Here is an 18246-nt window from a genome sequence, read left to right on the forward strand (position 1 = left end):
CACCTACACTACCACCACCACTACCACCACCACTACCACCACCTACACTACCACCACCACTACCACCACCACTACCACCACCACTACCACCACCTTCACTACCACCACCTTCACTACCACCACCACTACCACCACCTACACTACCACCACCACTACCACCACCACTACCACCACCTACACTAAGACCACCACTACCACCACCTACACTACCACCACCACTACCACCACCACTACCACCACCTACACTACCACCACCACTACCACCACCACTACCACCACCACTACCACCACCTTCACTACCACCACCTTCACTACCACCACCACTACCACCACCACTACCACCACCACTACCACCACCTTCTCTACCACCACCACTACCACCACCACTACCACCACCTTCACTACCACCACCACTACCACCACCACTACCACCACCACTACCACCACCTTCACTACCACCACCACCACTACCACCACCTTCACTACCACCACCACTACCACCACCACTACCACCACCACTACCACCACCACTACCACCACCTTCACTACCACCACCACTACCACCACCACTACCACCACCTTCACTACCACCACCACTATCACCACCTACACTACCACCACCTACACTACCACCACCTGCACTACAACCACCACTACCACCACCTACACTACCACCACCACCACTACCACCACCTACACTACCACCACCTGCACTACAACCACCACTACCACCACCTACACTACCACCACCACCACTACCACCACCTACACTACCACCACCACCACTACCACCACCTACACTACCACCACCTGCACTACAACCACCACTACCACCACATACACTACCACCACCTTCACTACCACCACCACTACCACCACCACTACCACCACCTACACTACCACCACCACTACCACCACCTACATTACCACCACCTACACTACCACCACCTGCACTACAACCACCACTACCACCACCTACACTACCACCACCACCACTACCACCTACACTACCACCACCACTACCACCACCTACACTACCACCACCTACTCTACCACCTACACTACCACCACCTACACCACCACCTACACTAACACCACCTGCACTACCACCACCTACACTACCACCACCTACACTACCACCACCTACACTACCACTACCTACACTACCACCACCTACACTGCCACCACCACCACTACCACCACCACTACCACCACCTACACTACCACCACCTACACTGCCACCACCACCACTACCACCACCACTACCACCACCTACACTACCACCACCTACACTACCACCACCTACACTACCACCACCTACACTACCACCACCTACACTACCACCACCTACACTACCACCACCTACACTACCACCACCTACACTACCACCACCTACACTACCACCACCTACACTACCACCACCTACACTATTACCACCTGCACTACCACCACCTACACTACCACCACCTGCACTACCACCACCTACACTACCACCACCTGCACTACCACCACCACTACCACCACCTACACTGCCACCACCTACACTACCACCACCTACACTACCACCACCTACACTACCACCACCACTACCACCACCTTCACTACCACCACCTTCACTACCACCACCACTACCACCACCACTACCACCACCACTACCACCACCACTACCACCACCTTCTCTACCACCACCACTACCACCTTCACTACCACCACCACTACCACCACCTTCACTACCACCACCACTTCCACCACCACTACCACCACCACTACCACCACCACTACCACCACCACTACCACCACCTTCACTACCACCACCACTACCACCACCACTACCACCACCTTCACTACCACCACCACTATCACCACCTACACTACCACCACCTACACTACCACCACCTGCACTACAACCACCACTACCACCACCTACACTACCACCACCACCACTACCACCACCTACACTACAACCACCACTACCACCACCTACACTACCACCACCACCACTACCACCACCTACACTACCACCACCACCACTACCACCACCTACACTACCACCACCTGCACTACAACCACCACTACCACCACATACACTACCACCACCTTCACTACCACCACCACTACCACCACCTACACTACCACCACCACTACCACCACCTACACTACCACCACCTACACTACCACCACCTGCACTACAACCACCACTACCACCACCTACACTAACACCACCACCACTACCACCTACACTACCACCACCACTACCACCACCTACACTACCACCACCTACTCTACCACCTACACTACCACCACCTACACTACCACCACCTGCACTACCACCACCTACACTACCACCACCTACACTACCACCACCTACACTACCACTACCTACACTACCACCACCTACACTGCCACCACCACCACTACCACCACCACTACCACCACCTACACTACCACCACCTACACTACCACCACCTACACTGCCACCACCACCACTACCACCACCACTACCACCACCTACACTACCACCACCTACACTACCACCACCTACACTACCACCACCTACACTACCACCACCTACACTACCACCACCTACACTACCACCACCTACACTACCACCACCTACACTACCACTACCTACACTACCACCACCTACACTGCCACCACCACCACTACCACCACCACTACCACCACCTACACTACCACCACCTACACTACCACCACCTACACTGCCACCACCACCACTACCACCACCACTACCACCACCTACACTACCACCACCTACACTACCACCACCTACACTACCACCACCTACACTACCACCACCTACACTACCACCACCTACACTACCACCACCTACACTACCACCACCCCTACCACCACCTACACTACCACCACCTACACTACCACCACCTACACTATTACCACCTGCACTACCACCACCTACACTACCACCACCTACACTACCACCACCTACACTACCACCACCTGCACTACCACCACCACTACCACCACCTACACTGCCACCACCTACACTACCACCACCTACACTACCACCACCTACACTACCACCACCTACACTACCACCACCTACACTACCACCACCACTACCACCACCTACACTGCCACCACCTACACTACCACCACCTGTACTACAACCACCACTACCACCACCTGTACTACAACCACCACTACCACAACCTACACTACCACCACCACCTACACTACCACCACCATTACCACCACCTACACTTCCACCGCCTACACTACCACCACCTACACTACCACCACCCCTACCCCCACCTACACTACCAGCAACCCTACCACCACCTACACTACCACCACCCCTACCACCACCTACACTACCACCACCCCTACCACCACCTACACTACCACCACCCCTACCACCACCTACACTACCACCACCCTTACCACCACCTACACTACCACCACCTACACTACCACCACCTACACTACCACCACCACTACCACCACCTACACTACCACTACCTACACTACTACTACCTACACTACCACTACCTACACTACAACCTACACTACCACCACCTACACTACCACCACCTACACTACCACCACCTACACTACCACCACCTACACTACCACCACCTACACTACCACTACCTACACTACCACCACCACTACCACCACCTACACTACCACCACCACTACCACCACAACCACTACCACCACGTGCACTACCACCACCACTACCACCACCTGCACTACCACCACCTGCACTACCACCACCTGCACTACCACCACCTACACTACCACCACCACTACCACCACCTACACTACCACCACCTGCACTACCACCACCTGCACTACCACCACCTACACTACCACCACCACTACCACCACCTGCACTACCACCACCTGCACTACCACCACCTACACTACCACCACCTGCACTACCACCACCTGCACTACCACCACCTACACTACCACCACCACTACCACCACCTGCACTACCACCACCTGCACTACCACCACCTACACTACCACCACCACTACCACCACCTGCACTACCACCACCTGCACTACCACCACCTACACTACCACCACCACTACCACCACCTGCACTACCACCACCTGCACTACCACCACCTACACTACCACCACCACTACCACCACCTACACTACCACCACATGCACTACCACCACCTTCACTACCACCACCTACTACACTACCACCGTACAGATTTGGGTGCCAACAACCACATAGGGAGGTACCATTATACCTTTATCTTTGACATACCTTTGAAGGCTTTCTAGAGTTTTCATGCTCTGGCAGCCCGACCCTGGGCCAGACTTGTCTGGTGCTTGTCTGATCAAGCAGGCTGTAACTGCCGGCCGCCCACTGGCCCACATATCCATCACTGCCTGGTTGATCTGCCACTTAGCGGTGGTGCTACAGCCTGATCTCCCCATCCTTACCTCTATCCGCGGCGTAGAACCAGTAACAGCTTACTATCTATCTATGGTTGAGAACTTTGCTCTTGCGTGTCAGTATCTCTGGTACTTGCGGGTACCTGCTGTAGGTATTCAGGAGTAAAATATATCTGTGTACCAAGCGATGTGAATAAAAAGTATAGGTGACGCTGTGAGGCACAACACTACACCCAGCATCATCATAACACCATAACAACACCGCGCACCATAGTACTACCCCTCCACACACACACACACTATAACAACACAACGTAACACAAAACTCCTCCACCTCACAGCACAACTGCCACAATACGCTGACGTTGCAAAGGCATTTAACAAACGTGACCATGCGGATATAATCCCCAGAATGAGGTCAGTAGGTGTATAGGAAAAGTAGACAAATGGATATTCAATTTTTTCATGAACAGAACACAGTGTGTTAGTAAACAAGGGGGTATCGCTTATGTTATTGTTTGTTGATGACGGCTCCGTTCAGGGTGAGAGAGAGAGAGGGTGATACCTGGAGGGTATTCCGTGGATCAACGCCCCCGCTGCCCGGTCCACGACCAAGCCTCCCGGTGGATCAGGGCCTGATCAATCAGACTGTTACTGCTGGCCGCACGTAGTCCAACGTACGAACCACAGCCCGGCTGATCCGGCACCGACTTTAAGTATCTGTCTAGCTTCCTCTTGAAGGCAGCCAGGGGCCTATTGGTAATTCCCCTTATGCAAGGTGGGAGGCTGTTGAACAGTCTTGGGCCCCTGACACTTATGGTGTTTTAGTGTATCAGTGGCGCCCCTACTTTTCATTGGAGGTATTTTGCACCGCCTATCCAGTCTTTTACTTTCGTAGGGAGTGATTTCTGTATGCAGATTCGGGACTATCCCTTCTAGGATTTTCCAAGTGTAGATTATGATATATCTCTCTCTCCTGCGTTCCAACGAGTACAAGTCAAGTGCTTCCAAGTGCTCCCAGTAGTTGAGGTTTTGATAGAACTTGTATGTGCAGTAAAGGTTCTCTGTACACTCTCTAGATCTGCAATTTCACCTGCTTTGAACGGAGATGTTAATGTGCAGCAGTATTCCAGCCTAGAGAGAACAAGTGATTTGAAAAGGATCATCATTGACTTGGCATCTCTTGTTTTGAACGTTCTCATTATCCATCCTATCATTTCATTTTCTTTGCAGTTGTGATCGTGGCACTGTTGTGATCCTCGAAAGCGAGATCCTCAGACATTACCACTCCCAGGTCCCTCGCATTATTTTTCCGCTCTATTGTATGATCAGAGTTTGTAGTATACTCAGTTTTAATTATTATCTCCTTCGGTTTTCCATAACGGAGTAGTTGGAATTTGTCTTCATTGAACATCATATTGTTTTCCGTTGCCCATCAGAAAACTTGGCTTATGTCTTCGTGGAGGTTAACCGTGTCCTCTATAGATGAGAGTCTCATGCAGATCCTAGTATCGTCTGCAAAGAATGACACGGTGCTGTGGATTACATCTCTGTGTATGTCTGGTATGAGGATGAGGAACAGGATGGGGGTGACTACTGTGCCTTGTGGAACAGAGCTTTTCTTTATGGCAGCTTCCGATTTAACTTTGCTAACCACTATTCAGTCCATCAATCTTGTAGAATGTACATTCTACAAGATTGATGGACTGAACACATCGACTCCAGGCTTAGGGACTGATTACATCAAACTCCTCCTCTCCTTACACCTTTCTACTTTGTATTGGACTGATGAAGCCACTGTGTGGCGAAACGTTTTCTGAATAAAGATTCCCATATGTTGCATAAGTGTCTCGATCTTCAACTTGTCGGTTTTTCAAACCATACATCACAAGGGTCCGATTCTTGTTTTTGGCATATGAAAAGAAATATTTCGAATTTCTTTCAATTTTACTAATCGCTTTTAGCTTCCCCCGTCTCTTCTGGGTCCTGAATGAATCCTTTAAGTGAAGTTCGATACTTTACACTTCCCTGGTCAGCGCTTCCTTTCGTGTATCGGATAGTCTAGCATTCTTGAGGAGTTCGGTGATTCTTCGTCGTCTTCTGTTGAGGGAGCGTCTTTCTCCAGTTTACTTCTTCTCTTCTTCTTTCTTTGGGGAATATGCCTTGAACATAATTCAGCTGCCAGGAAGTTGAACCTTTCAAGGCACTGGTTTGGATCCATGTTATTTAAGATATCTTCCCAACATGTTTCACGATAATATAAAATATAATATACAATAATATAAAATATATACATAAAATATACTTGAGAGCTTAGTCCCAACTTTATACACTGCCATAACAGTGTACTGGAGTGAGAAATATAGGAGAAAGTGTCATATAGACCCGGTGAAGAGCAGGGGCGCCTTGGGCACAATGAGACAACACTCTGTCATCATCCGTGGGTCCAAATTATGTAATCAGGTATCGACAGATATCAGAAGTTTGCTGGAACAAGTGTGTGCGTTTTCAAGAAGAAACTAGCTCACTACCTCCGCCAAGCGGCAGATCAGCCAGGCTGTGATGGATATGTGGGCCAGAGGGGGTGCGAACAGCAGCAGCCTAGTTGAACAGGCATTTGGTAAGAAAGCCTGGCCAGAGGCTTGACTGCAAGAGTACGAAAATTCTCGAAATCGGTTATAGGAATAGCAACACAACACAACATACCTCAACAGCATTCCAGCACATCATGCCATAACACTCCACACCACGCCACAACCCACTAACACATCACAACACACCATAACACTCCACACCACGCCACAACCCACTAACACATCACAACACACCATAACACTCCACACCACGCCACAACCCACTAACACATCACAACACACCATAACACTCCACACCACGTCACAACCCACTAACACATCACAACACACCATAACACTCCACACCACGCCACAACCCACTAACACATCACAACACACCATAACACTCCACACCACGCCACAACCCACTAACACATCACAACACACCATAACACTCCACACCACGCCACAACCCACTAACACATCACAACACACCATAACACTCCACACCACGCCACAACCCACTAACACATCACAACACACCATAACACTCCACACCACGCCACAACCCACTAACACATCACAACACACCATAACACTCCACACCACGCCACAACCCACTAACACATCACAACACACCATAACACTCCACACCACGCCACAACCCACTAACACATCACAACACACCATAACACTCCACACCACGCCACAACCCACTAACACATCACAACACACCATAACACTCCACACCACGCCACAACCCACTAACACATCACAACACACCATAACACTCCACACCACGCCACAACCCACTAACACATCACAACACACCATAACACTCCACACCACGCCACAACCCACTAACACATCACAACACACCATAACACTCCACACCACGCCACAACCCACTAACACATCACAACACACCATAACACTCCACACCACGCCACAACCCACTAACACATCACAACACACCATAACACTCCACACCACGCCACAACCCACTAACACATCACAACACACCATAACACTCCACACCACGCCACAACCCACTAACACATCACAACACACCATAACACTCCACACCACGCCACAACCCACTAACACATCACAACACACCATAACACTCCACACCACGCCACAACCCACTAACACATCACAACACACCATAACACTCCACACCACGCCACAACCCACTAACACATCACAACACACCATAACACTCCACACCACGCCACAACCCACTAACACATCACAACACACCATAACACTCCACACCACGCCACAACCCACTAACACATCACAACACACCATAACACTCCACACCACGCCACAACCCACTAACACATCACAACACACCATAACACTCCACACCACGCCACAACCCACTAACACATCACAACACACCATAACACTCCACACCACGCCACAACCCACTAACACATCACAACACACCATAACACTCCACACCACGCCACAACCCACTAACACATCACAACACACCATAACACTCCACACCACGCCACAACCCACTAACACATCACAACACACCATAACACTCCACACCACGCCACAACCCACTAACACATCACAACACACCATAACACTCCACACCACGTCACAACCCACTAACACATCACAACACACCATAACACTCCACACCACGCCACAACCCACTAACACATCACAACACACCATAACACTCCACACCACGCCACAACCCACTAACACATCACAACACACCATAACACTCCACACCACGCCACAACCCACTAACACATCACAACACACCATAACACTCCACACCACGCCACAACCCACTAACACATCACAACACACCATAACACTCCACACCACGCCACAACCCACTAACACATCACAACACACCATAACACTCCACACCACGCCACAACCCACTAACACATCACAACACACCATAACACTCCACACCACGCCACAACCCACTAACACATCACAACACACCATAACACTCCACACCACGCCACAACCCACTAACACATCACAACACACCATAACACTGCACACCACGTCACAACCCACTAACACATCACAACACACCATAACACTCCACACCACGCCACAACCCACTAACACATCACAACACACCATAACACTCCACACCACGCCACAACCCACTAACACATCACAACACACCATAACACTCCACACCACGCCACAACCCACTAACACATCACAACACACCATAACACTCCACACCACGCCACAACCCACTAACACATCACAACACACCATAACACTCCACACCACGCCACAACCCACTAACACATCACAACACACCATAACACTCCACACCACGCCACAACCCACTAACACATCACAACACACCATAACACTCCACACCACGCCACAACCCACTAACACATCACAACACACCATAACACTCCACACCACGCCACAACCCACTAACACATCACAACACACCATAACACTCCACACCACGCCACAACCCACTAACACATCACAACACACCATAACACTCCACACCACGCCACAACCCACTAACACATCACAACACACCATAACACTCCACACCACGCCACAACCCACTAACACATCACAACACACCATAACACTCCACACCACGCCACAACCCACTAACACATCACAACACACCATAACACTCCACACCACGCCACAACCCACTAACACATCACAACACACCATAACACTCCACACCACGCCACAACCCACTAACACATCACAACACACCATAACACTCCACACCACGCCACAACCCACTAACACATCACAACACACCATAACACTCCACACCACGCCACAACCCACTAACACATCACAACACACCATAACACTCCACACCACGCCACAACCCACTAACACATCACAACACACCATAACACTCCACACCACGCCACAACCCACTAACACATCACAACACACCATAACACTCCACACCACGCCACAACCCACTAACACATCACAACACACCATAACACTCCACACCACGCCACAACCCACTAACACATCACAACACACCATAACACTCCACACCACGCCACAACCCACTAACACATCACAACACACCATAACACTCCACACCACGCCACAACCCACTAACACATCACAACACACCATAACACTCCACACCACGCCACAACCCACTAACACATCACAACACACCATAACACTCCACACCACGCCACAACCCACTAACACATCACAACACACCATAACACTCCACACCACGCCACAACCCACTAACACATCACAACACACCATAACACTCCACACCACGCCACAACCCACTAACACATCACAACACACCATAACACTCCACACCACGCCACAACCCACTAACACATCACAACACACCATAACACTCCACACCACGCCACAACCCACTAACACATCACAACACACCATAACACTCCACACCACGCCACAACCCACTAACACATCACAACACACCATAACACTCCACACCACGCCACAACCCACTAACACATCACAACACACCATAACACTCCACACCACGCCACAACCCACTAACACATCACAACACACCATAACACTCCACACCACGCCACAACCCACTAACACATCACAACACACCATAACACTCCACACCACGCCACAACCCACTAACACATCACAACACACCATAACACTCCACACCACGCCACAACCCACTAACACATCACAACACACCATAACACTCCACACCACGCCACAACCCACTAACACATCACAACACACCATAACACTCCACACCACGCCACAACCCACTAACACATCACAACACACCATAACACTCCACACCACGCCACAACCCACTAACACATCACAACACACCATAACACTCCACGCCACAAGACACTACACCACTTTACAACACAACACAACACTCCAACATACCACGCTACAGCACACTAACACCACAACACAACACTCCACCACACCACGCCACAACACAGCACTCCACCACACCACGCCACAACACAGCACTCCACCACACTACGCCACAACACAACACTCCACCACACTACGCCACAACACAACACTCCACCACACTACGCCACAACACTCCACGCCACAACACAACACTCCACCACACTACGCCACAACACAACACTCCACCACACTACGCCACAACACAACACTCCACCACACCACGCCACAACACAGCACTCCACCACACCACGCCACAACACAACACTCCACCACACCACGCCACAACACAACACTCCACCACACCACGCCACAACACAACACTCCACCACACCACAACACTCCACCACACCACAACACTCCACCACACCACGCCACACCACAACACTCCACCACGCCACACCACAACACTCCACCACACTACACCACACCACAACACTCCACCACACTACACCACACCACAACACTCCACCACACTACACCACACCACAACACTCCACCACACTACACCACACCACAACACTCCACCACACTACACCACACCACAACACTCCACTATACCACAACACAACACTCCACCACAACACAACACTCCACCACACTCCACCACACCACAACACTCCACCACACTACACCACACCACAACACTCCACCACACTACACCACAACACAACACTCCACCACACCACGCCACAACACAACACTCCACCACACTCCACCACACCACAACACTCCACCACACCACGCCACAACACAGCACTCCACCACACTCCACCACACCACAACACTCCACCACACCACGCCACAACACAGCACTCCACCACACTACGCCACACCACAACACTCCACCACACCACGCCACAACACAGCACTCCACCACACTCCACCACACCACAACACTCCACCACACCACGCCACAACACAGCACTCCACCACACTACGCCACACCACAACACGCCACAACACAGCACTCCACCACACTACGCCACAACACAACACTCCACCACACCACAACACTCCACCACACTACGCCACAGCACAACACTCAACCACGCCACAACAGAACACTCCAAAACACTACGCCTCAACACAAAACTCCCACACAACACTCAACAACACAACACTCAACAATGCCACAACACAACACTCCACCACACCACGCCACAACACAACACTCAACAACGCCACAACACAATACTCCACCACACCACGCCACAACACAACACCAACACACTACGCCACAACACAACACTCCACCACACCACGCCACAACACAACACTCCACCACACCACGCCACAACACAACACTCAACCACGCCACAACACAACACTCCACCACACCACACCACAACACAACACTCCACCACACCACAACACAACATTTCACCACGCCACAACACACCACACAACACATACCTCGCTTCCTGAAAGCAGTGCCGTGTTCCCCAGGCTGGATTTTCATAAAAGCAAAATCGACATTGATAACGAACATGAAAAAAATGGAATCTGGGCTGGCGGTATTACGCTTTTATTAGTTCCTTTCATCCGGCGCTCCTGTCATCCACACAATGAGGATTTTCATTACTCTCATCCGACACGTGTCGGCCGCTCGGGGAGGGGGGGGGGAGGGAGGGTGATTGGAGGAGATGGGGCGATTTTAATAACGGCGATGGGGAGGGATGGGTGAGTTAGCGTACTGGGGAGGTGGATGGATATAGGGGGGATGTATGGGGAAGTGAAGGAACAGGTGATGGGGATAGATAAGATGACGGGCTTTGAAGAGGATGAAGGGAGGGAGGTGGGAGGGGATGATGCTACCAACAGAGGGAAGTGGGGGAGGGAAGGAAGGGGAACGACCCTACAAAGAGGGAAAGGGGACAGGAAAAGGGGCGCTCCCGTCATATAGGGAAAGACAGCAGAAGGTGGTTGAAGGGGTGAGGAGAGGACAGAGGAAGGGAAGATAGAGGGAGGGAGAGAGAGAGAGAGAGAGAGAGAGAGAGAGAGAGAGAGAGAGAGAGAGAAAGGGGTGAGAGGAATTAGGAACGAGGGGAATAAACAAAGGAGAGGGTAGAGGAGAGAAGATAAAGAGTAATGAGAAGGGAGGGTAAGTGAGCTGGCTCAACTGTCCTGCTCCCTGACCACCCTTACCCTCCCTGACCACCTTCACCCTCCCTGACCACCTTCACCCTCCCTGACCACCCTCACCCTGACTACCTTCACCCTCCCTGACAACCCTCACCCTGACCACCTTCACCCTCCCTGACCACCTTCACCCTCCCTGACCACCCTCACCCTGACTACCTTCACCCTCCCTGACCACCCTTACCACCTTCACCCTCCCTGGTCACCCTCACCCAGACCACCCTCACCACTCCCTGACCACCCTCACCCTCCCTGACCACCCTCATTTTCCTTGACCACCCTCACCCTCCCTGACCACCCTCACCCAAACCGCCCTCATTTTCCTTGACCACCCCTTACCCAGGCCACCCTCACCTTCCCTGACCACCCCTCACCCTGTCCACCCTCACCCTCCCTGACCACCCTTACTTGCCTCGAAGATTCACCTCTCATCTTCCCAGAAGAGAGAGAGACAGAGAGAGAGAGAGAGAGAGAGAGAGAGAGAGAGAGAGAGAGAGAGAGAGAGAGAGAGAGAGAGAGAGAGAGAGAGAGCAGTATATCATTGAGGGACGAGAGAGACAGGTTGTTGCTACATCTGGGAAACTGAGAAAAAAATAAGTGACAAATTAAAGAGTGAACCCTTGTTATGAAGACCACTAGCTACAAGCATGTAATATATCTGTGTCTGATAGATGGATAGATAGATAGGTAAGTATATAAACTGTTATATGATAGATCTCACCTTCGAGGATGGCAACAGTGCCACTATCACAAGAAAAAGGGTAGGTTGATTAACTAGAAGCTTCACAACAAGGGATGACAAGCCGATGATGATAACTCATTTAAGACATTTGTTCTCTGTAGGCTGGAGTACTGCTGTAGTGTAACAACTCCGTTCAAGGCAGGTGTAATTGCAACCCTGGAGAATGTGCAGAGAACCCTCACAACTCGCAGTGATCTAGTCAAGTATTTAAATTACTGGGAACGTGTAAAGTCCCTCGATCTGTACTCGAAGGAGGAAGCTGTGTAGACGAAACGTTCATCGGTATAAAGATACTCAAACTTGATCTGCTGTAGTCTTACCCTATTCATTCTGCTGTAGTCTTACCCTATTCATCCTGCTGTAGTCTTACCCTATTCATCCTGCTGTAGTCTTACCCTATTCATCCTGCTGTAGTCTTACCCTATTCGCCATTGTTTTTTTCGGTCTTAACATGTTTACATTATTACTTATTATTTTTTTGGTTTTGCTTCTTTTTTTAATGCCTTTAAGTAAATATTTTCTACTTTACTGATCGTTTTTATTACTGGTCTCCGAGTTATTGATGACTCGAAGCTCAGCCTCTGAAGCTTTTATTATTGTGTGTCTTCTGAAAAGGGACAGTGGGATGGGTAGTAGGAATGTTGGAATGAAACTGAGAAAATTAGAATGAAACTGGGAATATTGGAATGAAACTGGGAATATTGGAATGAAACTGGGAATATTGGAATGGGGCAGTGGTAAAGTTAGAATAATATCAAAGTGGGAATGTTGGAATAATGGGAGAATATTACAAGAGAGAGTGATAAAGTAACGTGATATAAATGCTGGGGTTTTATAGTTAATTTAAAGGCGGAGGGACAGCCATGAAGATGTTGGTAAGTGTGGTGATGATTAGTGTTTGTTGTGTAGTGTTTGTTGTGTAGTGTTTGTTGTGTAGTGTTTGTTGTGTAGTGTTTGTTGTGTAGTGGGTGTGGTGTAGTGGGTGTGGTGTAGTGGGTGTGGTGTAGTGTTTGTTGTGTAGTGGGTGTGGTGTAGTGTTTGTTGTGTAGTGGGTGTGGTGTAGTGGGTGTGGTGTAGTGGGTGTGGTGTAGTGTTTGTTGTGTAGTGGGTGTGGTGTAGTGTTTGTTGTGTAGTGGGTGTGGTGTAGTGGGTGTGGTGTAGTGTTTGTTGTGTAGTGGGTGTGGTGTAGTGTTTGTTGTGTAGTGGGTGTGGTGTAGTGTTTGTTGTGTAGTGGGTGTGGTGTAGTGTTTGTTGTGTAGTGGGTGTGGTGTAGTGTTTGTTGTGTAGTGGGTGTGGTGTAGTGTTTGTTGTGTAGTGGGTGTGGTGTAGTGGGTGTGGTGTAGTGGGTGTGGTGTAGTGTTTGTTGTGTAGTGGGTGTGGTGTAGTGTTTGTTGTGTAGTGGGTGTGGTGTAGTGTTTGTTGTGTAGTGGGTGTGGTGTAGTGGGTGTGGTGTAGTGTTTGTTGTGTAGTGGGTGTGGTGTAGTGTTTGTTGTGTAGTGGGTGTGGTGTAGTGGGTGTGGTGGTGTAGTGGGTGTGGCGCTGGTGGTGGTGGTGTAGTGGGTGTGGTGGTGGTTGTGGTGTAGTGGGTGTGGCGCTGGTGGTGGTGGTGTAGTGGGTGTGATGGTGGTTGTGGTGGTGGTGTGGGTGTGGTGGTGGTTGTGGTGGTGTAGTGGGTCTGGTGGTGTAGTGGGTGCGGTGGTGGTGTAGTGGGTGCGGTGGTGGTGTAGTGGGTGTGGCGGTGGTGGTGTAGTGGGTGTGGTGGTGGTTGTGGTAGTGTGAGGTGTGATGGTGTTGTGGTGGTATGTGATGTGTGGGGTGGTGGTGGTGGTCTTTGTGAGTGTGATGGTGTGTGTGGTGTGGCCGGGTGGTGTGTGGGTGTGGCGTGTGGTGAGGGTGTGGTGTGTTGGTGTTGTGGGTGTGGTGTGTGGTGAGGTGAGTGGTGAAATGAGGTGCGATGGTGGTTGTGTGTCTGGTGGTGGTGGTAGTAGTGTGGCGCTGTGGTGTGGTGGTGTAGTGAGTGTGTGTGGTAATGGTGTGGAGTGTGTGGTGTGGTATGTGTGGTGTAGTGTGTGGTGGTGGTAGTGGGTGTGGTGTGGTGTGTATGTGTGGTGGTGTAGTGTGTGTGTGGTGGGGTGCCAGTGGGGGTGTGGTTGGTGGTGTTGGTGGAGTGTGTGTGTGGTGGTGGTGTAGTTGGTGGTGGTAGTGGGGCAGGTGAGTGTGTGGTGGTAGTGGGTGCAGTAGTGGTGTAGTGGTGTGTGGTGGTGGTGGTGGTGGTGGTGTAGTGGGTGTAGGTGTGGTGTGAGGTGGTGTGAGGTGGTGGTGGTGGTGGTGGTGTGGTGTGGTGGCCAGGTGGTGTAGGTGTGGATGGTGGTGTAGTGTGGTGGTGTGGTGGTGGTGGGTGGTGGTGATGGTGTAGTAGTGTGTGGTGGTAGGTGGCCTGTGGTGGTGGTGGTGGTGTAGTGTGGTGGTGGTGTGGTGTGTGTAGGTGGTGTGGTGGTGTGTGGTGGTGGTGCAGTGGTGTGGTGAGTGTGGTGGTAGGTGGAGTGTGTGGTGAGGTGCAGGTGGTGGCAGTAGTGTGGTGGTGGTGGTAGTGGTGGTGGTGTGGGTGGTAGGTGGTGGTGTGGGTGTGGTGTAGTGGTGTGGTGGTGGTGGTAGGTGTGTGGTGTAGTGGTGTGGTGGTGTGATGGTTGTGGTGGTGGTGTAGTGGGTGTGGTGGTGGTGTAGTGGGTGTGGTGGTGGTGTAGTGGGTGTGGTGGTGGTGTAGTGGGTGTGGTGGTGGTGTAGTGGGTGTGGTGGTGGTGTAGTGGGTGTGGTGGTGGTGTAGTGGGTGTGGTGGTGGTGATGATGGTGGTGAGGGAGTTCATGTGGGACAATAGTGTTAATAGTGCAATATTGTAGTGGAAATAGTGGTAGCGGAGGCAGCAGCAGCAGCAGCAGCAGCCTTGTCTGCTGGCTAAAAATAGCGTCACTCTCCCCCCCACACACACTACCATCACCCCTCATCCCCTACTGTGTGTGTGTGTGTGTGTGTGTGTGTGTGTGTGTACGCCTTCCTTGTACTCGCCTATTTGTGGTTGGAGTGGTCGAGTCTAGCCTCCTGGCCCTGCCTCAGACTGGTCGTTACTTTGTTCACTCTCTTGGCTTCACGAGCCGTATCACGCTTATTCTTCAACGCCTTATGCGGATTCTGCCTCTACCACCTGACCACCTGAAGAAATATTGTGAAAACATGCATTTATATTAAGTTTTATAACCTTCAGAGAAGTGCACCACTGTTGACAACAAGAGCATCTCACTCCCCTCCATGGAAGTTGTGTTCGTTCAGTATCACATACCTGCAAGTCCCTTCCAAGAAGTTCATCACTAGTAATACCTTCCTCAAATTACTTGCTTAACTACATAAGTTTCTTAGGTCAGTGCCTCGTCAGCCGGGCTCTGGTGCTTATGTTGGACTTGGCGCAGCTAGTTCCTACAGACTGGTTGGTCAGGTCATCCACCAGGAAGCCTGGTCGACTCCAGAAATAATACATCACAAGTTTTAATGGAGCTTAGCAAGAGTGTACTGGCAGGGAGGGCATCATCTGCAGCCTTGTTGAGCTAAGCTTGTACACGATTCGTGCGCCAACCGATTGACACTAATGTTAACTTACGACACTGAGCTTGACTCCTTAATTGTTACTGATTATGTCATCGCTGAAGACTCTTGGCTTACATAATTACTTTAGTAACATGCTCATTGGAGATGTCAGATACAGATATTCAGAAATCAGAAGAAAAGGGAGAATTAATTAATGTATAATTCTTTTGGATTCCAACACAGTAAATTACTCCTTCATCAGGTTGATAAGTTAGGCAAAGTGCCCTCAAGGGAAATGAACAATATTACATGAGTATATCTGTGTCAAACATAAATACCATGTCATCGGAATGCAGTTGGAAGCCCGAGTACAACTATAGTATAACTATGATAATAACATGGCGGCAGGTAAGCATGTCTATGAAGCTTTAATGTAATGTGAACAGACCGACTGTAGTTATAGTAGCCAGGCTTAGTCTTGGTAACAAGTACTTCTGGCAAGTTGGTAGATACAAAACAGGTGACAGGTCCTTAGCTTCGAACTATAGACCAATAAGCCTAACCTCCATAGTGGGAAAATTTATGGAATCAATAATTGCCGAGGCAGTTCGTAGCCACCTTGAAAAGCATAAATTAATCAACGAATCTCAGCATGGTTTTACAAAGGGGCGTTCCTGCCTTACGAATTTATTAACTTTTTTCACGAAGGTATTTGAGGAGGTAGATCATGGTAATGAATATGATATTGTGTATATGGACTTCAGTAAGGCTTTTGACAGGGTCCCACATCAGAGACTATTGAGGAAAATTAAAGCACATGGAATAGGAGGAGACATTTTTTCCTGGATAGAGGCATGAGG

General features: G+C 50.3%; 1 protein-coding gene across 6 annotated transcripts in view; it reads left to right on the top strand.

Moving 5' to 3' along the window:
- The window catches only part of sd (TEA domain transcription factor 1 homolog scalloped), a 469086-nt gene that overhangs the window by 283222 nt on the left and 167618 nt on the right, over nucleotides 1–18246 (top strand). The gene's annotated exons all lie outside the window — the stretch shown is intronic.

This window comes from Cherax quadricarinatus, chromosome 10, assembly GCF_038502225.1.
Source record: "Cherax quadricarinatus isolate ZL_2023a chromosome 10, ASM3850222v1, whole genome shotgun sequence".
NCBI classification, from domain to species: domain Eukaryota; kingdom Metazoa; phylum Arthropoda; class Malacostraca; order Decapoda; family Parastacidae; genus Cherax; species Cherax quadricarinatus.